The sequence below is a fragment of the Neofelis nebulosa genome, chromosome 2 (assembly GCF_028018385.1).
Source record: "Neofelis nebulosa isolate mNeoNeb1 chromosome 2, mNeoNeb1.pri, whole genome shotgun sequence".
NCBI classification, from domain to species: domain Eukaryota; kingdom Metazoa; phylum Chordata; class Mammalia; order Carnivora; family Felidae; genus Neofelis; species Neofelis nebulosa.
In genome coordinates, this window is record NC_080783.1 from 58,482,602 (window position 1) to 58,494,828 (window position 12,227).

Sequence of the window (12,227 nt, forward strand, 5' to 3'; positions counted from 1 at the left end):
TCCTTTGGTCCTCTCTAAATGTTACTAAGCAGATGCTGATATTTTAAAGCTTTGAAATTATTTCTAATAAAGTTGATATATTTATTTTTTAATGTTTATTTATTTTTGAAGGAGGGGGTAGAGAGAGAGAGAGGGAGAGCATTAGCGATGGAGGGGGAGAGAGAGAGGGAGACAGAGGATCCAAAGCGGGCTCTGCACGGACAGCAGAGAGCCCCATGTGGGGCCTCAAACTCACAAACTGTGAGATCAGGACCTGAGCTAAAGTCTGACGCTTAACCGACTGAGCCACCCAGGTGTCCCTAAAGTTGATATATTTAAAATCGGTAACTACTCAGTAAAATTGATAAAATAGAATACACCACAGCATGGAAGATTTTTTCTTTCTTTTTTTTTTTTTTTTTTTTTTTTACATTTTTTAATGTTTATTTTTTCTTTGAGAGAGAGAGAGAGCACGCACACGAGCAGGAGAGGGGCAGAGAGAGACTCACAGAATCTGAAGAAGACTCCAGGCTCTGAGCTGTGAGCACAGAGCCCAACACGGGGCTCAAACACACCAACCGGGAGATCATGACCCCGAGCTGAAGTCGGACACTTAAGTCGACTGACCCACGCAGGCGCCCCCGATTTTTCTCTTATAAACAATTCTGTGCACTGTTTTAACTTACGGTTATATAGTGGAGGACACTGTATTTCTTTTGCTAAGTTATTTAGATATAATTATATGCTAACATCCTACACTGTACCAGGCGTTTAGGAGCCAGAAGAATCAGCTTCAGTTATAGTTTAGTTAAATTCGACCAAACGCCATCCAAAGTACAGGCTTTTTTTTTTCTCTTGCTTTCAAAACGGACTTATCTTGCTTTCCCGCTTTGGGCCTTGGGGATACTTTGAGGCAAACTCCGCCTCTTCCAAACCCCAGCTTAACGGAGACACCCTCTCTCAGACTTCAGAGTAGCAGCAAAATGGGTTTAGGCGCGCGCCTCTCTAACGTTCTGCCTGCCTTCCTACCCAGGGCCGGGAAGTGACAGTGACAAAAATACCGGGCTCCCGTGGCGGAGCTCAGAGGACTCATCGCGCTTTCTCTCCCGCCACTCGCAGCCTTTTCCAGAGTTCACCTTACTTCTCCGCACACCGTCAAACCCTTCCCTCGACCCCAACATCCACCTGCTCCAGCGCCCCACACCCGTGCGAGTCTGCAGCCCGCCGCCAATCACAGGCTTCCGCACAGGTTACGGAGACTCCTCTCTTTTGGCTCTCCGATCCCGCCCCCTCCAGGCCTGCTTCCCGCCCTTCGGGCACTTTGTCCAATCACCCGCTACCGAGTGTTCTTTGGTTCCCACCCCCTCCATCCCCGCCCTCCTGAAGTCCCGCCCCCTTCCCCTTTAAGCTGACGAAATCACCTGACCCGGAGGCGCTCCATAAGATAGAAGGCAAGAAGGGGCGTGTGCGGTGGAGGGGAGGGGCGCCGAGAAGAAAGGGGGGATGCCGGGAGTGGGGCGGGGAGAAGGGAAGGGGTGTCAGTCCGATCTCGCGAGAGAGGACGGAAGCCTGTGGGAGCCCGTGGCCTTTAAAGTGCGGTTCAGCCCTTTCCTCCAGGGGTAGTTTGTAAACACCGCTGAGCTCGGGCCTCGGTGGCGACCGAAGGAAGCATGAACCAGTGACCTGGAAAGGTGAGTAGTGATGGGGGAAGGCCGAAGGACTGGAAACCGTAGGGATACGGAGAAAGAAGGCACTAACATGGCGACGTCGCTCACCGTAGTCCCCACCCCCCGCTTCCCATCACCTCCGGCGCTCCTGCCTCGGTGCCTAGCCCTCGGGGCGACTGTGGCTGTTCTGCCACCTCAGCGGCCCGCGCGGCGTCGGCTTCAGGAGCCCGACCGGCCGGGCGGGACCGTTAGGTAACTGGCGTTCGTTGTTCCGGCCCCTCCCCGCTCGCGCGCTTTCCTAACGAAGAGGAAAAAGGAATAACGGCTCCTGTTAGACCCCTCCCCCCGATTTATCTTCCCCTTCTCTGGTTAGTTCAGAGGTCCCTGGGCTGCAGGTCGGGTCCGCCGGGGGCGCAAGGAGACCCCCTTTAGTCTTGGATTAGCCGGGAGAGGGCCGGCTCTGTTCTCCCCACCCAAGACTCAGTCGTTGGGGACCGTGTGTATGTGATGGTGGCGGGGAGGAGGATCGGGAGGCGCCGCTGAAAATAGGGTCAGGGTCTCTGCCTTTGGTGGAACATGATGGAATAAATGGTATGGAGAACCTATGAGCTGGAAGTCTGGGCATTTTCTGCCCCCTCACACTCTCGCCACCCCCCTTTTTCCTGGTGGGGCGGGGCTGAGATGTGGGTGCAGATTGATTCTGGTATTTTCCCCCATTTTTAACCTCCCTGCTTGGACTGCAGTACCTCCGTAGGGAAGTAACCTGTGCTTTTTAGTGATGCCCTAGGGGCCAGGGCCGAGACAGGGGGAGAGGGAGTGAGTGAGTGTTTTCTGTGTTAGCTCGTTGAACCGACGCTAGAGGAGGGAGAGGGCGGAGGAGCTGGGTACTATTTTTGTGTCCTTAGGTAGTGTAAAACTGCCTTTGCTTAATCGGGAGCTTAAAACTGGTTGAGGCCAAGAGCAAAACTGTGAATATGATGGAGTAAAAGGCAGTACACCTGATGGACTTTAGGCATATTGATTAATCCCTAAATTATAATGTGAAAGTTGTGATTTCTTAGGAATTTTAAATTATGGAAACAGTAACAATGTGTAAGTTTAATAGACATACTTGAAATCAAAACAAAAACTGTTCCTTTGAGTGCACTTTTTGTCCTATTTGAAGAAACCACTGACATTGTCAGTAATAGCTTTTCTAGGTGTAATTTTTAAATAGCGTGTAACCTTACTTAGTCTAGTGTGCCAAAATTACGAAGGTGATAAGCTTGTTTAAAAGTCAACCCTACAGGGTTAAGTGACCTGAAAGACCAATACGGTGGCAATTACATCTTGTAATTAAATGTGTTACACTGACTTGAGAAATCCACTGTCAACTCTCCTCAAAACTTCAGGAACACCATTGTAAAGTTATGTTAAAAAATAGAGATGCCCTTCTGCAGATCACAAAGTAGAGTTAAGGATGTTCTTGGATCCTCAAGGTCACCAATAATTAAGTAACAGAAATTCTAGTCCTTGTAATTTGTAAGAATCTTACAAATTTATGGTGGTCTCTATGCTGCTTTCCTGAAACATGTTTAATCTTGCTTTGAGAGGATTACTGCCGTTAAGTTTTGAATTATTTAAAATGTATTGTGGTAATTGAGAATGTAGGTGTCTGTCAGTAAAGAAGTAGCTTTCAGGAACTGTGTGTGTGTGTGTTTCTAACGTACCCATGCCTTCTGTAGACCTGATTGCATTTCCTCGAAGTTCTTTTTAAAATAACCATATTAGAATGTTTATTTCATCTTTGGGGACTATACCATAATCTATTATATATGTAAACCAGAAATTCCTGTATTTACTTGAGAGTATTTGTTTCATATTTAAAAATTAAAATAACAGCACAAAGTAAGGTTGTTATGTCAGCTCTTTAACAAATAATTTGGAGGAATGCTTTTTCTTGGTAGTCAGAATTTGAAAGCTTTCTGAATATCATTTTTAAAAATAATAGGCTAGGGGCGCCTGGGTGGCGCAGTCGGTTAAGCGTCCGACTTCAGCCAGGTCACGATCTCGCGGTCCGTGAGTTCGAGCCCCGCGTCAGGCTCTGGGCTGATGGCTCGGAGCCTGGAGCCTGTTTACGATTCTGTGTCTCCCTCTCTCTCTGCCCCTCCCCCGTTCATGCTCTGTCTCTCTCTGTCCCAAAAATAAATTAAAAAATGTTGAAAAAAAAAATTAAAAAAAAAATAATAATAATAGGCTATACATCAACTAGTATGAAGTCTCAATAAATAATGAACATTTTGCCTACCTAAATTTTTGTGTTTTGAAAAAGTTGGGTTTAATGATTTATATGTTCTCTGCCGATTAATGAAATTGTTAGATCATGTTAGAGCAAATGTGTAGATCTTACCTGTGTCATCTTGAGCAAATAATACAGTCTGTCTTTTAAAAACCCACTGAGGGGCACCTGGGTGGCTCAGTCCGTTGAGCGTCTAACTTCGGCTCAGGTCATGATCTTGAGGTTTGTGAGTTAGAGCCCCGTGGGCGCTCTGTGCTGACGGCTCAGAGCCTAGAGCCTGCTTAGGATTCTGTCTTCCTCTCTCTGCCCCTCCCCCACTTGTGCGCTTGCTTGCTCTCTCTCTCAAAAATAAATAAACTTAGAAAAAAACCCAAAATACTGAATATGGGGCACCTGGGTCCCTCAGTCGGTTAGGCATGGAACTCTTGGTTTCAGCTCAGGCCATGATCTCTGAGTTTCATGAGTTCAAGCCCCGAATGGGACTCTGCGCTGGTAGCACATAGCCTGGGTGGGATTCTCACTCTCTCCCTTTCTCTCAGCCCCTCCCCCACTCACACTGTCTCTGTCTCAAAATAAACCTAAAAAAAAAAAAATAATAACCCATCGAATAACAATTGGATAGTCAACTGATCCTTGTAAAAGTCAATACATTAAGTGTTTGTTAAGCAATTCACTGTAATTAAAATGTACTATAGAAAAACAACAAATCTGCCTTGTTACAGTCAGTAGTTTAACTTAGTATTTCTGCGTTTATCCTATACTCACACCTATTCCATGAGACTAAGAACGTATCTAAACTGCTGCATGTTCTCCTAATGTAATTCTTAATGAGGGGGTATTAGTAGTAGTATTCACCTATTTACGTCCAAGGGAAAACCCACAAAACATTTCTTTTGCTCTGTTTCTTAAGCTCAAGAAAAGAAGTAAATATATAAGCTCAAGAAAAAGTAAAATATAATTTCAAAAAAATATAAGGAAGTTTGTGGATCTTTAAGGCCAACAATAATTGGAATTATTTTAAATATATTACTATGAATGTGTTATGTATTATATTAATTACAGATATATGTATATGTACTATTTCCATTTATTTTTTAACAATTTTGAAACTTGTATATTCATTTACATTTTTAAGTATGTTTAAGTGATGCTTTTTCTTCTTGGCAAAATTTTGGCAGTGGTAGTACAGTGATTAAAAACATTTTTTGTGCACACCTAGGTGGCTCAGTCGGTTAAGCATCCAACTGCTCAGGTCATGATCTCATGGTTAGTGTGTTCGAGCTCTGCATCGGACTCTGTGCTGGCAGCATGGAACCTGGTTGAGATATTCTCTCTCTCTCTCTCTCTCTCTCCCTCTCTCTCCCTCTCCCTCTCCCTCTCCCTCTCCCTCTCCCTCTCCCTCTCCCTCTCCCTCTCCCTCTCCCTCCTCCTTCCCTGCTTGCCCTCTCTCTGTCAAAATAAGTAAACATTAAAAAACTTTAAAAAGAATATAAAAAAATAAAAACATTTTTTTTGTAACAAGAAGGAATGTAAGTAGAATGCTCTCCAGGCTAGACTTACGCATTCATGTCTGCATTCTGTATCTTTTTTTTAAATTTTTTTTTTTTTTTTTTCAACATTTTTTATTTATTTTTTAGGACAGAGAGAGACAGAGCATGAACGGGGGAGGGGCAGAGAGAGAGGGAGACACAGAATCGGAAACAGGCTCCAGGCTCCGAGCCATCAGCCCAGAGCCTGACGCGGGGCTCGAACTCACGGACCGCGAGATCGTGACCTGGCTGAAGTCGGACGCTTAACCGACTGCGCCACCCAGGCGCCCCTGCATTCTGTATCTTAACAGATAGTGATTCCCATTTTTTTCCTGTCTTAATACCCAAGGAATAGAAACACTCCCAATGGTAGTAGTAGCTTATTATCACAGAGATTCTCAACAAGATTACTAGGGAAAGAGAAAGGGTGGGAATGGTTAAAATTGGCAAAAAGCCAGTGGGCAAAATACCAAGAGTATTTTGATTTTTTGGCTAGTCCTGTGTATCATTATCTTTATAATACTCCCTTAATTTACAAATTCCCTAAATGTTCTTTAGTTTGCCTACCTGAATCTAAACCTTTGTCGTTCCAATTTTATAGCTTTGATTTTTCTAATTCTTGTTATGTGGGCTAGTGTGTTTTTTTCTATTGAACAGTTAAAATAGTGTTACTAAAAATCAATTACAAGTGTCCTACTGATAAATAACTTTTCATTACTTTTGTTGCCTTCTAATTTCTGCATATACATTGTAGTTTTAACAGAATTTTACATTTACGTTTTACTTTTCTAGCTTTAGCATTTTCCCATGCTGTCTAACCTTTGTAATATATAATGGTTACCTGATAGTTTACCAAATGAGTATTAACATTTCCTCAATTTTATTTTTTTAATTTTTTTAAGTTGATTTATTTTGAGAGAGAGAGCTTGTGCATGCATGCACAAGCAGGAGGAGGGGAAAGAGAGAGGGAGAGAGAATCCTAAGGAGGCTCCATGCTGTCAGTGCAGAGCCGGTGGGTCACAGGGCTTGATCTCACTCACGAACCGTGAGATCATGACCTGAGCCAAAATCAAGAGTTGGACAGTTAACCAACTGAGCCACCCAGGCACCTCTACGTATACTCAATTTTAAATGCCCAACAGGAAAATAGTTGTTTTCAGTTTCTATTTTAACACTGAATTGAGCATCTCTATGCATTTATCTTTTTTTCTTATTTTGAATTGTTTTCCATACGGTACTAATCTCAAATGAAATTACTAGGTCAGAGGATATAAATGTTTCTATATTGCCAAATGTTTGCCTCCCCAAAGAGTTGAGCACATTTACACTGTCATGAGAATATGAGTTCACAGACTTTATCATGATTTTATCAACTTTGGAGTTATGCTTATTAATAAAGTAGGATTGCTTAATTAGGAATTATTACTAATTCTGGGAATAACTTGCATTATTTAGTAGTTTTATTTAGGAGACCATTTCAGTCTGTAGTTATTTATCTGCCAGTGATCTGTGTGCTGAGACAGATACTGTATATTTCATTTTTTTCTGTCATTTCACTGACTTTCTCCTAAAAATTAACTGAAACATTTAATGGTATAGTAACAATAATCTTTACATTCGATGTATTTTTAATGGTTTACATGTTGGGTGTTTTATGCTGGTTTTAATATAAGAGCTACTTTCTGACCTATACATTTATGAGATTAAAATTCATAATAACATTTATTTCCATATAGGTAACCCTTGAAATAAAGAATATATATGTTATAGCCAAATTGACTGAGTTTTTGTTTCCTCAATATCATCTTCTGGTATATAGTAAGTATATAATCAACATTTTAGCGTGATTATTAGGAGCCAGAGACTGTCATGAGTCTTCCAACTTACCATCTGTATCACCTTCAGCAAATAATATAAACTCTCTGTGCTTCCTTGTCCTTATTTTTAAAGGTAATAATTTATAGCCTTGTTCAAATAATGTATATGTGATGCTTAAACCAGTGTCAGGAACTAACGAATACTTAGTAAATGGTGCGGTAATTATTACTGTTAAAGTACATTCAGAAATAATAATAATCTACCATACCCCCTCCAGGAATGTGTGATGTAACTTGAAAGCAGGATTTCAACCATCTGTTTGATAGCTTTGGCAATAAAGTTGAGTTTTCCGTAGGAACTTATAATTTGTGGTGCAGCTTATTACATTAGAATTTTCAAAAATCCATGTGAGAGTATTTCATATACTTTTTGTTTCATATACATCCCTTCTCCCCAAGTCAATAGCATCCTCATATTTTGAGATGATAAAACAGTGGTAGTATCATTTCCATAAAATGTAATTACCATTTTCTATTCTAATTCCACTAAAAACATTTTGGTGAGACCTTTTATTCCTTTCTCTTCATAGTGGAAGAGCTAATGATTAAGTAAAATACCACATTTATAATGTTCTCTTTTTAATTTGAAAGTTATTTTAATTCTGGTTAACATATAGTGTTAGTTTCAGGTGTACAATATAGTGATTCAGCGTTTCCATAACCCTGTGCTCATGACAAGTACTCCTTGATCCACATCACCCATTTAATCTATCCACCTACCCTCTCCCCTCTGGTAATCAGTTTTTTCTCTATAATTAAGAGTCTGTTTCTTGATTTGTCAATTTTTCCCTTTGTTTTGTTTCTTCAATTCCACATACAAGTGAAATCATGTGGTGTTTATCCTTCTCTGTTTCACTTAGCATAATATTCCCTAGTTCCATCCATGTCATTGCAAATGGCAAGATTTCATTCTTTTTTATGGTCGAGTAATATTCCATCACACACACACGCACACACACAACACTGCACATCTTCTTATCCATTCTTTTATCAAGGGACACTTGGGCTGCTTCCATTGCAAATAATGCTGCTATAAATAGGGGTGCATGTATCCCTTTGAATTAGTGTTGTTGTATTTGGGTAAATACCCAATAGTGCAGTTGCTGGATCATAAGGTAGTTCTGTTTTTAGATTTTTGAGGAACTTCCACACTTTTTCACAGTGGCTGCACCAGTTTGCATTCACCAACAGTGCACGAGTGTTCCTTTTTCTCCACATCCTCACCATGGTGTTGAGTTTATCCATTCTGACAGGTGTGAGGTGATAATCTCATTGCAGTTTTGATTTGCATTTTTCTGATGATAAATGGTGAGCATCTTTTCATGTGTCTGTTGGCCATCTGTATGTCTTTGGTTTTTTTGAATGCTTTAACGATTACTCCGTGTAACTGTACCATCACTTCTCAGCCACACTGTTAAGAGTCACTATGTTTTTATCATTTGTAAGGAAGGTTTTAATGATTATTGACATGTGTCGGATTGAGGGTTATTCCTGTGGTATCTCTTTCACTTAACTTGAATTTTGACATACTTTGAGAGAAGTGAGAGGTGAGCTTACTAGTATTGTATTGGGAATTGTACAGAAGCTATACCCTATCAGGGTGCCTGGGTGTCTAGTCAGTTAAACATCTGACTCCTGGTTTGGGCTCAGGTCATGATCTCCTTCCTATTTCGTGAGTTCCAGCCCCATGTCAGGCTCTGTGCTGACGGTACTGAGCCTGCTTGGGATTCTCTCTCTCCCCACGCCTCTTCCTCTCCCCCCCCCCCCCGCCTCTTCCTCTCCCCCCCCCCCCGTCTCTTCCTCTCCCCCCCCCGTCTCTTCCTCTCCCCCCTGTCTCTTCCTCTCCCCCCCGTCTCTTCCTCTCCCCCCCCGTCTCTTCCTCTCCCCCCCGTCTCTTCCTCTCCCCCCCCGTCTCTTCCTCTTCCCTGCTTCCTTGTGTGTGTGCTCTCTCTCTCTCAAAATATATAAACTTTAAAAAAAAGTTAAAAATACTATACCGTATCTTATTTGTGCCCTCTTCATAATGGGAAATTAATATCGATATACTCTTAATAGCAGTGATGACTAGGAATTATTGTAATTCTTGGTGAGCTGTGAATTTCAATTTTTTTTTAACTTTTATAAAAGATAAGTTTTTAAGAAATAAAACAATAATAGATAAGGATGTTCTATACGTTTACCTTGAGAAAAATAATGCTATGGACATTATTTTTATAATAGATTACCAAATCTAAAAGTATCTTATTAATAAAATCTTGCATTAGCACCGTTCACATTCATAACCATTACTATGTAAGTTTTTATATGTATTTCTAATGTACTGTTGTAATTTTAAGCTATAAGACAAGAACTGTCTTACCTTAAATCACCTAGAGATTACAGGTCTGGGAATAATCAATACTCACTTAAAAAAATGAAGTTTAACTTAAAAACTGCCATTTTTATTAAAGAAGATTCTGATATATTGGGCTGATCTCAATATTCACATACTCAGTACTTTCATGAATACAATATTGGGAAAAGTCTGAGGCGCTCGTTATGTGTACCATCAACTTTGAGGAATTTCATCAAAACATTAGTATACTCTCGGGAATTGGTGATATGTGTGAAGATTATCTGTTGTGTCGCTGTGAGTGGGGCAAAATTAAAAACTGCTTTCCTCAAAAAGCTGCTTTCCCTCATTAAATTCTATTTTTATCACTTCTGAGGCATTTGATTTCCTTACATAGATGAACTAAACATTATGTACCAGATAACCTTATGGGATAACATCAAATTCATGGGTTAAAGATTAAAAACCTTTGTTTAAGTATTAAACATGTAATTCTCAGTTTCGGGCTTTAAAGATGGTAGTAAGAATAGGATTGATTAAAGCATTAGGAAAATGTACATATTTTTTTTAAGTAAGCTCTAGGCCCAGTGTGGGGCCTGAACTCATGATCCTGAGATCAAGAGTCACATGCTCTACTGACTGAGCCAGCCAAGTGCCTCAGGAAAATGTACACTTAAAGTCAAATACTGTAAAGCTTCTAATAAACTTAATAGATACCATGGAAGTGCCATGCACTATACATTTTACATATGTTATTATCCTTTATGCTTTTTGACCACCCTAAAACTGGTGTATTATTCCCTATTGAAGAGGATCATAGTAAAATCATGCCATTAAAATTTTTCCCAATATAAAACTCAAAGATACTTTAATCTTGAAAGGAATAAAGTCCTACTAGCTCATAGTTACAGATTTTTAAACTCATAGGTTTTTTTGTTATGACCATAGTGCTGTTCCAAGGACCCAGGATTGCTCTAAGATCACTTTTTTGCATTTTGTGGCTCTTGACCAAGATTTAAGAAGGAAATTACAGCACAGAGAAAACTGTGTCTGTAAGGTGTTGCTGCTCTTGAAGACTTGTGACACAAGCCTGTCTTCCTGGGTATGTTAACATTTTTGCTCACTCTGTTAATTTTCTGTTCCTGCATTACAAATTACCACATACTTTGCATCTTAAAACAACACAGATTATCTCACAGGTTTTGTAGGTCAGAAGTCCAGGTGGGCTCCCCTAGGTCCTCAGTTTAGGATCTTATAAAGCCAAAATATGTTGACTGAGCTGCATTCCATTTTAGTGTCTAGGGAAAATCTGCTCCTGGGTTGGCCGAACACAGTTGTAGGACTGGGGAGGTCTCTCTTTCCTTGCGGACTGACAACCATGGCTGGTATTTGCTCTCAGAAGCTGGAAGGCTTTCATTTCTGCTCCCTCCGGTAAAGGCAGGTCAGGTCTCTCTCATGCTTCTAATTTCTGTGATTTATGCTGCTGCTGAATCTCTCAGACTCCAGAGAGAAAAGTTTTCTGTTGTTAAGGGCTCCTGTGATTAGATTGGGACATCTGGATAACTCAGGATAATCTTCCTGTTATAGGATCTGTAACCTTTTTATATCTTCAGAGTCCATTTTGCTATGTAATATAACCTATTCATAGTTTCTAGGGATTTGGGCGTGTACATCTTTGGGGGACCATTCTACCTACTACACTCCTATGCTTCTGAAAAGAAATTTGGTAAATTGTGAACCCTTGCACCTTTTTTTCTTGTTTCTAAGCTGAATCCTATAATTTTTCATTGTAAGTTTAAATAGTTGGGAAAAAAATTTCTGGCTCTTATAAGTAATTTCAGTAGTCATTTGAGGTTATCATTGGTTTTTAAAAAACTATAATTCACTTTTAATAGAAGTTTTCATTATTCCTCTTTCTTGTGGAACTTTTATTTAACTTCCACTTCTCCAACATGATTTTATTTGAATTCAGTGAATTTTAATGTTTTAAAGTATTTTTTTTTTTAATTTTTTTTTCAACGTTTTTAATTTATTTTTGGGACAGAGAGAGACAGAGCATGAACGGGGGAGGGGCAGAGAGAGAGAGAGGGAGACACAGAATCGGAAACAGGCTCCAGGCTCCGAGCTATCAGCCCAGAGCCTGACGCGGGGCTCGAACTCACGGACCGCGAGATCGTGACCTGGCTGAAGTCGGACGCTTAACCGACTGCGCCACCCAGGCGCCCCTAATGTTTTAAAGTATTGATCACCTTATCCTACTTCTCTGCAATAAATATAAATTGAACTTTTCTAAGTTTCTTATTGATTTCCTCTTTTCACGGAGCTCTCTCAGGACAGTTCATTTTTTAACAATATTTTGTGAATGGAAGAATCAGTCTAAATACGAAGTTTTCATTGTTCCTGTCGTCACACTAAATATATATGAATTCAGAACATTTCCTAAACACAGGGCAGAACACCATTCTTAAAAGCAATGCTTTGCTTTAACAGAAGTACTTAGAAGACAGACGAAGATGCAAGCCTGAGGTTTAATGGTGCCTGGATTAAGGGAGGCTTTAAATCACT

General features: G+C 40.5%; 1 protein-coding gene across 9 annotated transcripts in view; it reads left to right on the forward strand.

The window, feature by feature from the left end:
• Window positions 1-1,519: 1,519 nt before the first annotated feature.
• The window catches only part of ATF2 (activating transcription factor 2), an 83,380-nt gene continuing 72,672 nt past the window's right edge, over window positions 1,520-12,227 (forward strand). For 8 of the 9 annotated variants that reach the window (XM_058713432.1, XM_058713448.1, XM_058713409.1 and 5 more), the window contains exon 1: window positions 1,520-1,670. The gene's annotated coding sequence lies outside the window, so the exon portion shown is untranslated. Of the gene's footprint in view, window positions 1,671-1,879; window positions 1,899-12,227 lie in introns of those variants that run through there. The other variant, XM_058713417.1, reaches the window with a different exon arrangement.